Raw genomic sequence first — 11,889 nt, 5'->3', positions numbered from 1 at the left:
ACAAACAGCGCACATTTGCTGACTAAGTTCAGGTATGTATTACCGTTGTGTGTTTTTGTATAGAACTTGAGGTAATATAACGCATAACCATAGTGTCTATCAACAAAGTAATGTGTTAACCCGTAAATACAAAAAGAGTGTGGACCCAACACGTAAATGTTAAAGTATCCACACTGAGAACTTTGAGGGACGTGACAGTTCCTCATCACCTGATTACTAAGGAGCCTGATTTTGTTTATATTCATGAGCGGAAACAGTCCACTTCACTTCACTAACACAGTCCTTCCCGTTAATTCCGCAGGAATACTGGCGCACCGATTGATCTGGCTTTAACCTTTGCTTACCTTAATCAAGCGGCACCCTGTCCATTCAAAGTAAGTAATTTTGGTTTTCCTTTGTTTAATTTTTAAACGAATAAGTGTCGTACACTCCATATATGAAACTCGTTTTATGGAATTATCAATGTTTTATAAAATTTGATTTTCTAGATTTTTATACATATAAACATAAAGTACTAGTAAATATAAATGGTGATAATAAACCCGTGACTTACAGTCACACTGAAGAATACACACAAAAGGAATGTAGACAATTACCAACAAAGTGCACCAGACAAAAAAACTATTTTATTTGTATAAGGTATTTTTCTGATTGAATCTGTTAAAAATAATCCGAAGAGACCGAGACATGAGCTTATAACGCCCCAACAGACTAAAGGCAAACCACACAACTATGCGCTAGAGTGACAAGTACTTATTACAACCAAAAGAAATATGAGAAACATAGAATGCCTAAAATAGGCCAGGACAACAAGGCAACCAAAACAATGCTACCTATTGTAATTTATTGTGTAGGTGTTAGACAGCAAGCTTGCTATGATAATCGTAATGTATGCATACCCATTTTCATTTCCCATTTTGTGCATACAGTTGGAAAATTGGCATACGTAAAATATTTTAATTGTGAATGCTAGATTATAGTCCGAGTCATGGTCCGTCTTTCAAAAGACTAAAAATGTAAGTGCTCTTTTGGTGAATTAAAGCAAGCAGTAATGTACCTGAAATACAAAACAACATTACAGAAGCTTGGTCAATTTATTTTAAAGAAAATAAAGTTAAAATTAAATACACAGTTCAAACTCAAAGCAAAAACGTTCCACAGTGTCAGTGTTGCCAGTTAAGATGTTCTAAAAAGGCTATTTCAAAATACTGCATAAGTATAAAGGGCAAACTTGTCCTAGTAAAAAAGTTACTTGTTACTTTTCTTTTTCTTTTTTCTTTTTTTTTTTTTTCGCAAATGTAGTTTATTTTCTAAGCAACATCTCATCAGTGCTATATTCGGGTATTGCTTATAATCAGCATATTTGTGATATTTACCTTAAATTAATTGCTTTTTTTACACCTTTCTTTTTTACCCTTTATGAAGGACAGTATTTTCCTAACCTGATTAAATGTTACGTGTCACCATTTACATTCAAATTCTACATTTGATCAGTACATTAAGTTAGAATAATAAGACCCTATATGGTTGTTTACTCTACAAATTGCAATCAACTCAGTGTCAACAAACTCCATCTTCCCACTGTGCAGAGGAACCACAGAAGCTTGCATCAAAGTTCCCTTTAGATGACTGGTTTTAATGAATGAGGTTCCATACATTCATTTACTTAAAATTGCAAATGCATAAATAATGTTTTAAGATTTAGGGCTGCTCGATTATGCGCAAAATCATAATCACGATTATTTTGGTCAATATTGGTATCTCACGATTAGTTAACATGATTTGAGGGGGGCCCAGGTGGGACAAACTTTATATGAGTGATTTATTTAAAGATAGTGATACATATTAAATATGTTTTCCTGTAAATAAGGTTTGCTACAATCATATCTCTGCACCTGTTTACTTCACCTGGTTTTGCACTCTGTCTGCCATGTGCCTTTTGCTGCTTTACTTTTCTTTCTTTTTACATTACCTATTGTGTATAAATTGGTACTTTGGTATTTTAAATTTATTTAAGTGTTTCTACTGGTTAGTGTTATCTGTATGCCCAAGGGTTCTGAGAGTAACGCAATTTTAATTCTCTGTATGTATGTACTGTACATGTGGAAGAATTGGCAATAAAGCAGACTTGACTTGACTCTGCTAGAAAGACCAGCGGAATTTTCAAACAAACAAAAAGGCATCAAAATTATTGAAATAATTAAACTGTCAGTAATAAAAAAAGCAAAGGGAACAAAATACAATAGAATAAAAAGAATACAAATTAAACAAACTGTGCTCTAATGTTTTTTATTATGCAAGTCTCAAGCAGTAGCCTATGATTATTGTTCATTATTCACTATTCCGATTTATTATTATGTCTCATTTCAGTTCAAGTTTGGCTTTAGTTTTTTTGTATTTTATTGCAGTTTATATGGAGAAAAAAGATTTCATGTAGTGGTCGCCTACCTGCAGAAATTCTATAATCCAATGTAAAATAAAACATAGCCCGCTGTCCACTTTAAGAGCCGCACGGATCCAAATTACTGTTTACACACCGTATGTTTCAGTCTCAACTCCTTTTCATTCATTTAGTACATGACCGACGAAAGTATATACATAAGAAATTCACCAAGCTCAGCATTTTGACGACATTTTTTTGCATGTACGTGAACCGATTAGGCGGCGCGCACCTTGAGCTACGAGATGACGGTTGACATTGCCGTGTTCTGTTTGTGTCTCTGAGCGCATCTCTTCCTGAGGAGCAAGCGCAAGTTTTCTATTTCACAGCTTTTAAAAACATGAATAAATATCACTTCGATAATTCAAGCACGACTCCCATTTTGTCCAATGTCCCACGTTACATGAGTTTTAACTGATTTTTCATGGGAAATTGGGCTTTTAATGGAGGAACGCAAGCGCAGCTGCTGCAAAAGGGGCGGGACTGTGACGCACAATAATCGTTTTTAATCCTCGATTATTGGATGTTCATAACGTTGTAGAGGCCACAATCGCAATCGATCTTTTTTTTTTTCGATTAATTGCAACAGCCCTAATAAGATTAATGTTTTACTTTTTTGACATAACAATCAGAAATGTTGGAAAAATGCACTATTACTGTTTAAATATTAAATTAAACCACCAGTAGGTGTGTGGCAAGTCAACGTATTAGCCTATACTTATATAGACTATTTATCTTTTTTTTTTCTACCCCGCATGTATCTTTGTTTAACGTTTTGTGTTCTTGTGTGTGCTGTTGCGCATAATAGTTTTTTGGGATTCTCTGCAGAGTAATTGACATAATTGAAATGGCAAAAAAAGGCAGGGAGCCTGTTATGCCTGAAGCCTATGCCCACCCACCTAGCTCGACGGCAGTGTCACAGCGTCGAATCCACCTGTCACTCAAGTTGCCTAGATCCTTAATTATGCAGAACTTTTAAGGCTTAATATAATTAAAATGGATGAGTTATAAAAAAAAAATTTCATCATTCCCCTCGACAAGATTGTCATGAACGACAAATTAGCTATATAGAAACCCAAGAATTATTTTTTGAACCAGACTGTAAACCATGTTTTTTTGTCTGCATTTTAAGAAAAATAGATGAGCAATCTATTGGGGATTTGACTCCCTTTTTGTCAGCCATAGCCTCTAGCGGCAGTTGGACGAATTACAGTTTAAGTCACTTCCTTGTTGGCTTCAGAGAGAGAGCGGAGGTGGCCGGTAAGTCAACAGGTTGCACGAGCCTCAACTGTCAATACATTATCCGTTATTAGTCACCGTTTACAATGAAAGTAATAAAATCAGAATCATTCTCGCCAAAGTTTCAGTGCTGCCCTAGTTATTGTTTGTTATTATCAGGTTACTTATCCAGTCGGGCAACTAAAATTCTCTTTCATCAAAATCCACTTACCCCGGACAAGTGTTTATGACTCGAGGCCCTATACGAAGATCTCTGTACTAGACACTAGTTTTGTAATGATTCATTTATATATAGTATGAATCCTTAAAGCCCTGAAGTGATGCATGTGGAGTAAATCTGTCTGTCTGTTGTTGTCTATCTATACAGTATCTGTCTGTCTGTCTATCTACCATTTGTCATCAATCGTCTAGATCTGTTCTTTCATTTTAAATTTATAAAGGGAACTGTGGTATGATCACAGTGACTAAGATGAGTGAGAGATTTTAGTTGTTTATAAAGGGAGCGCTCTATGTGCCCTTTCTAGGCTATATTATCCATTCAGAATTTGAATAAATTAAAATGGCGGTTCATGCCGTCGATCTGTTTGCCGCGGGGCCCCGTGCTACCGCACCAGTTGCACCCCCCAAAGGATGGCCCTGGTCCTGATAGAGATAGAAGAGATAATTTACATAACCACAAGTTTAAAGATTTGGCAAATGTGGTCCAATTTTTCTCAACGATACTGTGACTGCGTGTATTTCTAGCACAGTAGTGTAATGATCGGGCATCCTGTGTTCAAATTCACCCCTCGACTCAGGGACCTTTTCCCGATCCGGCCCCCCTATCTCTCTCTCACTTCGCTTCCTGTCAGTTATTATCTGTCCTGGTGGCATAATAAAAGCAAAAATGCCAAAGATACAATCTTTTTAAAAAAGTGTAATAATGTGCTAAATTTTGAAACAGTCTTGTATTTTTAAATCTGATTAACTGTAATGAAGCAACATGTCTACGGTTAAATTATACAGTGACGTCAACTTTCAGTAGAATTTGTTCAGAAAACCGAAACCCAGTGGTAAACCACTTACTGTCAGATATAATGCACACCGGATGAAATTGCCATGCCATCATGTTCTCATGTTCAAGGCAACAGTCTAACATCTAATCACTTAATCAAATCACCTTACAGCTAAATTTTAGCTTGAAGAATAAAAAAAAAATAAAAATAAAAAATAAGGGTGTCGGCTGAGTTTGCTGTAAAAAACAGTGGCGTCCTATCTATCTATGTGAAGCATAGACTTTATTCATCCAAAGAAAGACAAGTATTGAGAAAATGTCTAACACTCTTCCGTTCTGTGTGAACTTACTCTTCTGTATCTGTTGCCAACATTAATATTATCTTAATATTTCACGGTTTGTTGAATTAAGTGCATTGAAAAGAAATATAGTGGTGCAGATAAGGATATGTAAAAACTATTCCTATAGGGGTTTTCAGTAGAGTAAAAAATAAAGCCTGTGGTAAACATAACTTGACAATACGTGGATGTTTTGTTCTACAACGTAAACCGCACACATTCCACAATCCAAACTGTCTTATCTAGTTTTACCTTTTACAAATATACGTTTTTGAAAAGAAATGTTACTGCTTCAAAAATTACATTTCAATGTGGAGTGTGTTGCAGTTACATTTTAGAGTAAACAACACTGCATTGTCTATTTAATGTTTACCACAAGCTTTATTGTACTCATAAATTGAACACCCCATTATAAAACCCCACTGGAAAATCTAAAAGGGAACCAGCAGCGTCTTCCAGTTCTGATCTCATACCTTCACCACTAATTTCTCAACTAGTGAAATGAAATGGTAATTAGGGCTGCATTAATAACAATTGTCATGCGCATTTAGTCAGTAAAGCTGGTTCTGTGATTAGCAGTAAATCTCCATCACCCTGCTTTCAGGTGGAGCAGCATTTACTACACAAAGCCATAGTTCTCTGACAAGCTATGCAATATTGCGTTCATAATCGGAGGATCATGAAATCGTTCTCGATTATGAAAGCTGTTTGCGTATGTTCTCAGTGAACTATGGCTCTGGTGTAGTAAATGCTGCTACAATCTGAGAGCACATGGAAAATACCACATTTAATAACAGTTTTTAACTCCAAATTCACTTCATAACGTCACTCAGTCGAGTGTTTAAAATAAATTCTTCTGTGAGATGATGTGGCTTCTTAAACAGTATAATTAAGGCACACAATATTTCCTTGTATTTTAAGCAGTGATAAAGGCTATGTTGATTAGCATTTCATTATAGATATACTTTATTATTTTTAGTTGTGTTTTATTAGTCATGGTGAATCAATGAAAGCAGTTAAATCTTCTGTTTATTTCGCATTTCCTCGATTTCTTCTTCGGGGCATATTTGGGTTTCAGCGTGAGAGCACCCTCTGTCTGGGCCTTCAGATGGAGATTTAACTGCTGATCACATACGCATGACAATCGAGCTTCTGCCTAAACACAATTTATTGTCTTTGCGATTTAATTTCAATGAATTTGTGCAGCCCTAATGGTAATTATCAAACTGTCGTCAAGCGAATGAAAATTTGTGGTCTCTGTCTTTCAGTCTGTCTGTATGTCTGTCATTGATCGATCTTCTTATTTTCTGTCGTTCTATCTGTCTATAGGTTCTAACCGGGTCAGAGGCTTTACTGGTGTTGAAACTGAGTAGTGGAGTGTCGGTGACATCCACTGCTGTTGCTGTACTTGGACAGCAAGCTCACGCAAATCTTCTTCCCAGTGGTGTACATCATTGTGTTCAGTGTGGGCTTGCCAACCAACGCAATGGCCATCTGGGTGTTTCTCTTCAGGACAAAGAAGAAAAATCCCTCATCCATTTTCATGGCCAACCTCGCACTGGCTGACCTGCTGTTCGTAATCTGGATTCCCCTAAAGATTGCATACCATTTTAAACGCGAATAAAACTGGATCTACGGAGAAGCCCTGTGCAAAGTCTTGGTTGCCTTTTTCTATGGGAACATGGATTGTTCGACTGCTTTCATTGCATGTATTAGTGTCCTGAGGTACTGGGCCATAGTACATCCTCTTTCCCAGCAGAAAAAGGAACAACCGATTGGCAAACTTGGTGTTGCTGCGTGTGTGTGGCTGATTGTGTGGGTCAGTTACTGTGCCTCTTTATCTTTATGACCAGACCGTGAAGGTCACCAACATGGATATTGTTACCTGCCATGATGTCACACTCGCCCCCAGCCAGTCACGCTACCCTTTGGCTATCTACTTCCTGATTATGGGAGTTGTTTGGATTCTTAGTTCCCTGCATAGTATGTATAGTAGCCTACGTGCAGATGCTGCGTGCCCTGAAGAGCTCGATGACAGACGCTGACATCGTTAGAAAGCGAAGGAAGGCTGTCATCCTCATCGTCACGGTGCTGGTGATGTTCCTAGTGTGTTTCACACCCCGAGTAACATCATGGTTATGGGCTGCATTACTCCCTGCTTTCTATAGGAGTACAAGACAGCGGTTATGGCTTTTATGTTACAACTCTATGCCTGGCCAGCCTCAACAGCTGCGTCGATCCATTCATATATTATTTTGTTTCAGATGAGTTCAGAAAACATATAAGAAACACGTTTCTTTGCCGCAGCGAACGCACCGCCCAAAGGATGCGGGTTTCTTTCAGCGCACTGAAGTCATTCAAAGAAAAGCAGTACCTACACATCAGAGTCTGGAAACATGCAGAGCAGTACCTACTAAGAATGGCATCTGGAGAACTGTTTAACGAATCTGTGCTATGCTCTGATGCTCTACAATACCTCTTGAAAACTATATAAGCTTTTGTTATTTTATTATTAAATATTGTAAGGGCTGGAGGAACAAGTTTTCTGAAACATGCACTGATTTATACTTTGCAACATTTAACATGTAATTGAGGTCAACAATTAAAAATCTTTTTTTTCATAATCAAATAAATTATTTTTTTTGTTTGTTTGTTTATCTTGTTAAATATGGGAATTACATCTATATTTGAAGATCTTAAGACCTTAAAAGGACATCCAAAGGTTCTCACTTCTTGGAACTACAAATTGGCCATCTGTTTGAAATGGTCACCATGGAAGATATTGAATAATTTTTATTATTGTGTTTGCCTTTACATCATTAGATACAGGTTGCTTCATTTTGGGTTTAAAGACCTAATTAAAAAACTTAATTAAATGTTCCCTCTTGGTGGAATGACCTGCCCAACTCAACCCGAGCAGCTGAGTCTGTAGCCATCTTCAAGAATCGGCTTAAAACACATCTCTTCCATCTTTATTTGACCCTCTAACTTTAGCTCACAATACAATTAACAAAAAGCAAAAAAAAAAAAACCAACAACACTTCTAATCTTTTAGTATTCTATCTTTTTTCTTTTTATTTATTATACAATTAACAAAAAGCAAACCAAAAAAGACCTCTAACACTAGCTTGCTCTATTCTTTCTCTAGTCTATCTGTTTTTATTTATTATATTATTTAAAAAAAGCCCTTGCTACGTGTACTGCGTTGTAAGCTAACTGAGTCTTGTTTTAGCACTTGTATATCATTGCTCTTTTTTTGATTTTGAATTGCTTCCATTGTCCCTCATTTGTAAGTCGCTTTGGATAAAAGCGTTCTGCTAAATGACTAAATGTAAATGTAAAGATCTGAAAATTATTTTAGTCTGTTTGGTTTTAGTAGCATTTTTCAGAATGACCTGGAGTTCGGTGGAAACAGACTAGAAAGTTGACTGAATAACTGAAGCTGTAATAATTTTAAGCACCTGTTACAGAAACCATTTTGCATTTATTCCTGTTTGCATAAATGCATGTTACAAATAATCTATCTCTAAAATAATGTGAAATGTTATGTGAATCACACCAGTGACCAATTTTAGATGTCTCTTCTAAATGAGACAGGCAGCAGGTAAAACATGACTAAAGTCCACAAGGCAACTTTTTATTTAACTAGCCAAATCATAAAATTTATTTGCATTTGTTTTGTCACACACACACACACACACACACCATTTACAATTTCATTGTCCTTTTTTAAATTACTCTTTACTGAAAAGACAGTAAAGGCTACATAGGTCAAAAAATAAAAGTTTTGTGTAGCAATTTAATATTTTTTGATTAAAAAAAGAGTGGTTGAAAAGAAAATATAAGAACAACTACTTAAAATTATGCAAACTACAAATCCCACCAGAGCCTGTGTGCATTGTTGAAATCATAGTAGGTGACATATGGAAAAAAGGACCTTCAGGATAAAGACGGTAAAAGTTTTTTATAAATATCTGATAAAAGTTTTTATAAATATCTGATCTGGTTTTGACAAAATACAGACAGTTATCCACAACCTTAGCGAAAAGGTTGTGTATTTTTATTTTAAATTGCCTCAGGACAATAGTGTACATGTACTTTTAGTATACTATTATTATTATTATTATTATTATTATTATTATTATTTTAGTATTTATTATTTATATACTATTATAGTATTTATTCATATTTTGATTCTATTTGTTTTTATATTTTTCAGTTGTTATTGATTTTATTTTAAGTTTTAATATTTCCAAAAGGCTTTACTTTTATTTCAGTTTAAGTTTAAGCAATATCATGGATTAAACATATTCTAGTTGCTAAGACAACACAGTGTCTAATTTTACTCCACGTTTTTTTTTTTAATATCAGGTTATATTTTAGCTATTTTTAATCATTTAGTTTTAGTATAAGTAGTTACAATGACAATATGTTGTTGTCTGAGAACAGGGAAGTGACCATGTAATGTCATTTTGATGAAATAAAGATGACAAATCAAAGAAAGAGTACATTTGGCAAGAACCTGACTTGCTTTAAAAAATGTCACGTAAATAACCTTCTCTTTAAATAGCAGTATCTGTTGTCGTTAAAACGGTCATGTTAATCGGTTCTCTGTCCTCCCACGCTCAGCTCACGTTGATTTCGATCAGAACTCGAAAATCACGCGCAGCAGCAGGATCCCACCGGAGTGCATCGAGCGTGTGACGACATGCAGGTAAAGAGACACCGCGCGCTCTCTGAAGGTGTGTCCTTACTTCTTTCAGATAGACCAAAAACATTTCAGTTAGAGGAACAAGCAGAGTTCATACGACGCTCCAAGAGAAGGACTTCTTTCACTTTTGGGAAATACCGAGAAGTCTGAAAAACACGACGATTATGGCTGTCTCTGCAAGTTATAGCATCTTGTTTATTTTCGTGTGTGAGGGCTAATTTTTGCTTCGGCGGATCCAGGTGAGTCGCTTTAACTCGTCTGTATTTTTCTAACAAATTTTGTAGCTTAGGCTGTTTGATTTTCTAATGTAGTCCTACTGTTGTTTGTAATTCAGTCATTTAGAATTCACAATCAGATTCACCATTGATGTGTTTTGTTTCAGCTAAAGGCAAAAAGGACGAGGTTTAATAATCTGGGTGGATGAAGATTCAGACAAACTCTCCATTAATCAGCTCGCTAAAGATACACTACAGAGCAGTCTCACAACTATCTTCCTGCCAATTATTTACATAATTATTTTGGCTGTGGGGTTGCCAACCAACGCAATGGCTATATATGTCTTGGTGTTCAGGTCAAAGAAAATTCACCCTGGTACCATTTACATGGGCAACCTAGCACTGGCTGACCTGATGTTTGTCATCTGGACGCCTCTCAAGATCGCTTACCATTTGAAAGGAAATAACTGGACTTTTGGTGAAGGGATGTGCAAAGTTTTGGTGGGTTTTCTTCTGGCAAACATGTACTGTTCCATCCTCTTCATCGCTTGTCTGAGCATCCAGCGGTACTGGGTCTGCGCTCACCCACTCACCCAGCAAAGAAAAAATAACAAATTTGCTATCATCGTATCTGTGTGTATCTGGATCTTCATTGGGGTCAGTACTACACCCTTGTACCTGTACCAGCAAACTGTTGAACTCCCGGACCTCAACATCACCACCTGCCACGATGTCAATCTTGTCAGTATGGAGAACTTTAAATCGGACAATGTGTTCCTGGATGTTCAGCTGCCTTATTATTATTTTATGGTGATGGCAGGTCTTGTCTTCTTCATCCCATCCAATGTTGGTCATCATTGCAGCTTATATTCTTCTCCTTCGCTCACTAGGGAATCCCACAGTTGAGGGCAATGCTGGAAAAGCCGCCAACGAGCTGTGGTTCTCATCGTACTGTGCTCATAACGTTCTTGGTCTGCTTCATTCCAAGTAATGTGATGTTGGTCGTGCATTACACTCTCCTGCGAAACAACTTGGTCAATAACGGCTATGGTTTCTACATCATGACACTGTGCCTGGCCAGTCTCAACAGCTGCTTTGACCCTTTCATCTACTATTACGTCTCGGATGAATTCAGGGAGAGTCACGTCAAGAACGCGTTACTGTGCCGTAGCCGGCGCAGTCGAACGGTGGAAGAGGATGAGGGTCTCGTTAAGCTCATGAAGTATTCTCAAAGGACCAAGACATATACGTCCCAGCACAGGCAACACAGAAAGCAGCAACTGCTGAGAGCAGATGGACATGGACTATGATGGACAAGGCGTTTATGTATATTTGGAATATAGTTTACTTCATACTTCAGTTTACTTCATATTCACGCTCTATGTTCTGCATTGGATGATACTGAAACTGTCTGAGAGCAGATTGAAGTGTTTATGAAGACATTTAGCTTCAGAGACCTTCGTAAACCCCAAAGCTGAAGAAGGAGTTTTGAACAGAACGATCTCTGTTTCTGTCGCATGTCTAAAACTCGGGCTCGTGAAGCCAAAGCAGTCTCATAAACAACAAGCATTCCAGCCAGAATGTTCTGTTGTTATATTTAATATTGTTCAGGTGGGCTTTGTGAAATATTTAGTGTGAATTTGCCAGCCTGTAATGGGTAAAAAAATTTAATAAAAAAAAAAGGCTTTATTTTAACAAATCTATTAGCCAGAATTTTTGTTTTTAATATTTTTTTCTTTTGTATCAAAAAAGTGATATTTTTGTTTTTGCCTGTTAGTCACAATGACTTCTTTTTATAACTTACTGTATTATTAGCCGTAATTGGTCACTATTCTTGTCTGTGATGCACATGTTGGAATTATATTTTTCTGAATTCATTCAGATTCACTTTCTAAATTCAGCTGTAACTGTATTCAACTGTAACTTTGTTATCTCAAAAGTGGTGTTTCTAG

At 36.6% G+C, this 11,889-nt stretch overlaps 2 pseudogenes; both read left to right on the top strand.

The window, feature by feature from the left end:
* Positions 1-2,685: 2,685 nt before the first annotated feature.
* LOC122141209 lies at positions 2,686-7,538 on the top strand (annotated as a pseudogene).
* Positions 7,539-9,550: 2,012 nt separating this feature from the next.
* LOC122141208 lies at positions 9,551-11,249 on the top strand (annotated as a pseudogene).
* The last annotated feature ends 640 nt before the right edge of the window (positions 11,250-11,889 follow it).

This window comes from Cyprinus carpio, chromosome B21 (genome assembly GCF_018340385.1).
Source record: "Cyprinus carpio isolate SPL01 chromosome B21, ASM1834038v1, whole genome shotgun sequence".
In the NCBI taxonomy this organism is placed as follows: domain Eukaryota; kingdom Metazoa; phylum Chordata; class Actinopteri; order Cypriniformes; family Cyprinidae; genus Cyprinus; species Cyprinus carpio.
The sequence above is the reverse complement of the archived record's forward strand: the minus strand, read 5'-3'. Positions and strand labels throughout refer to the sequence as shown.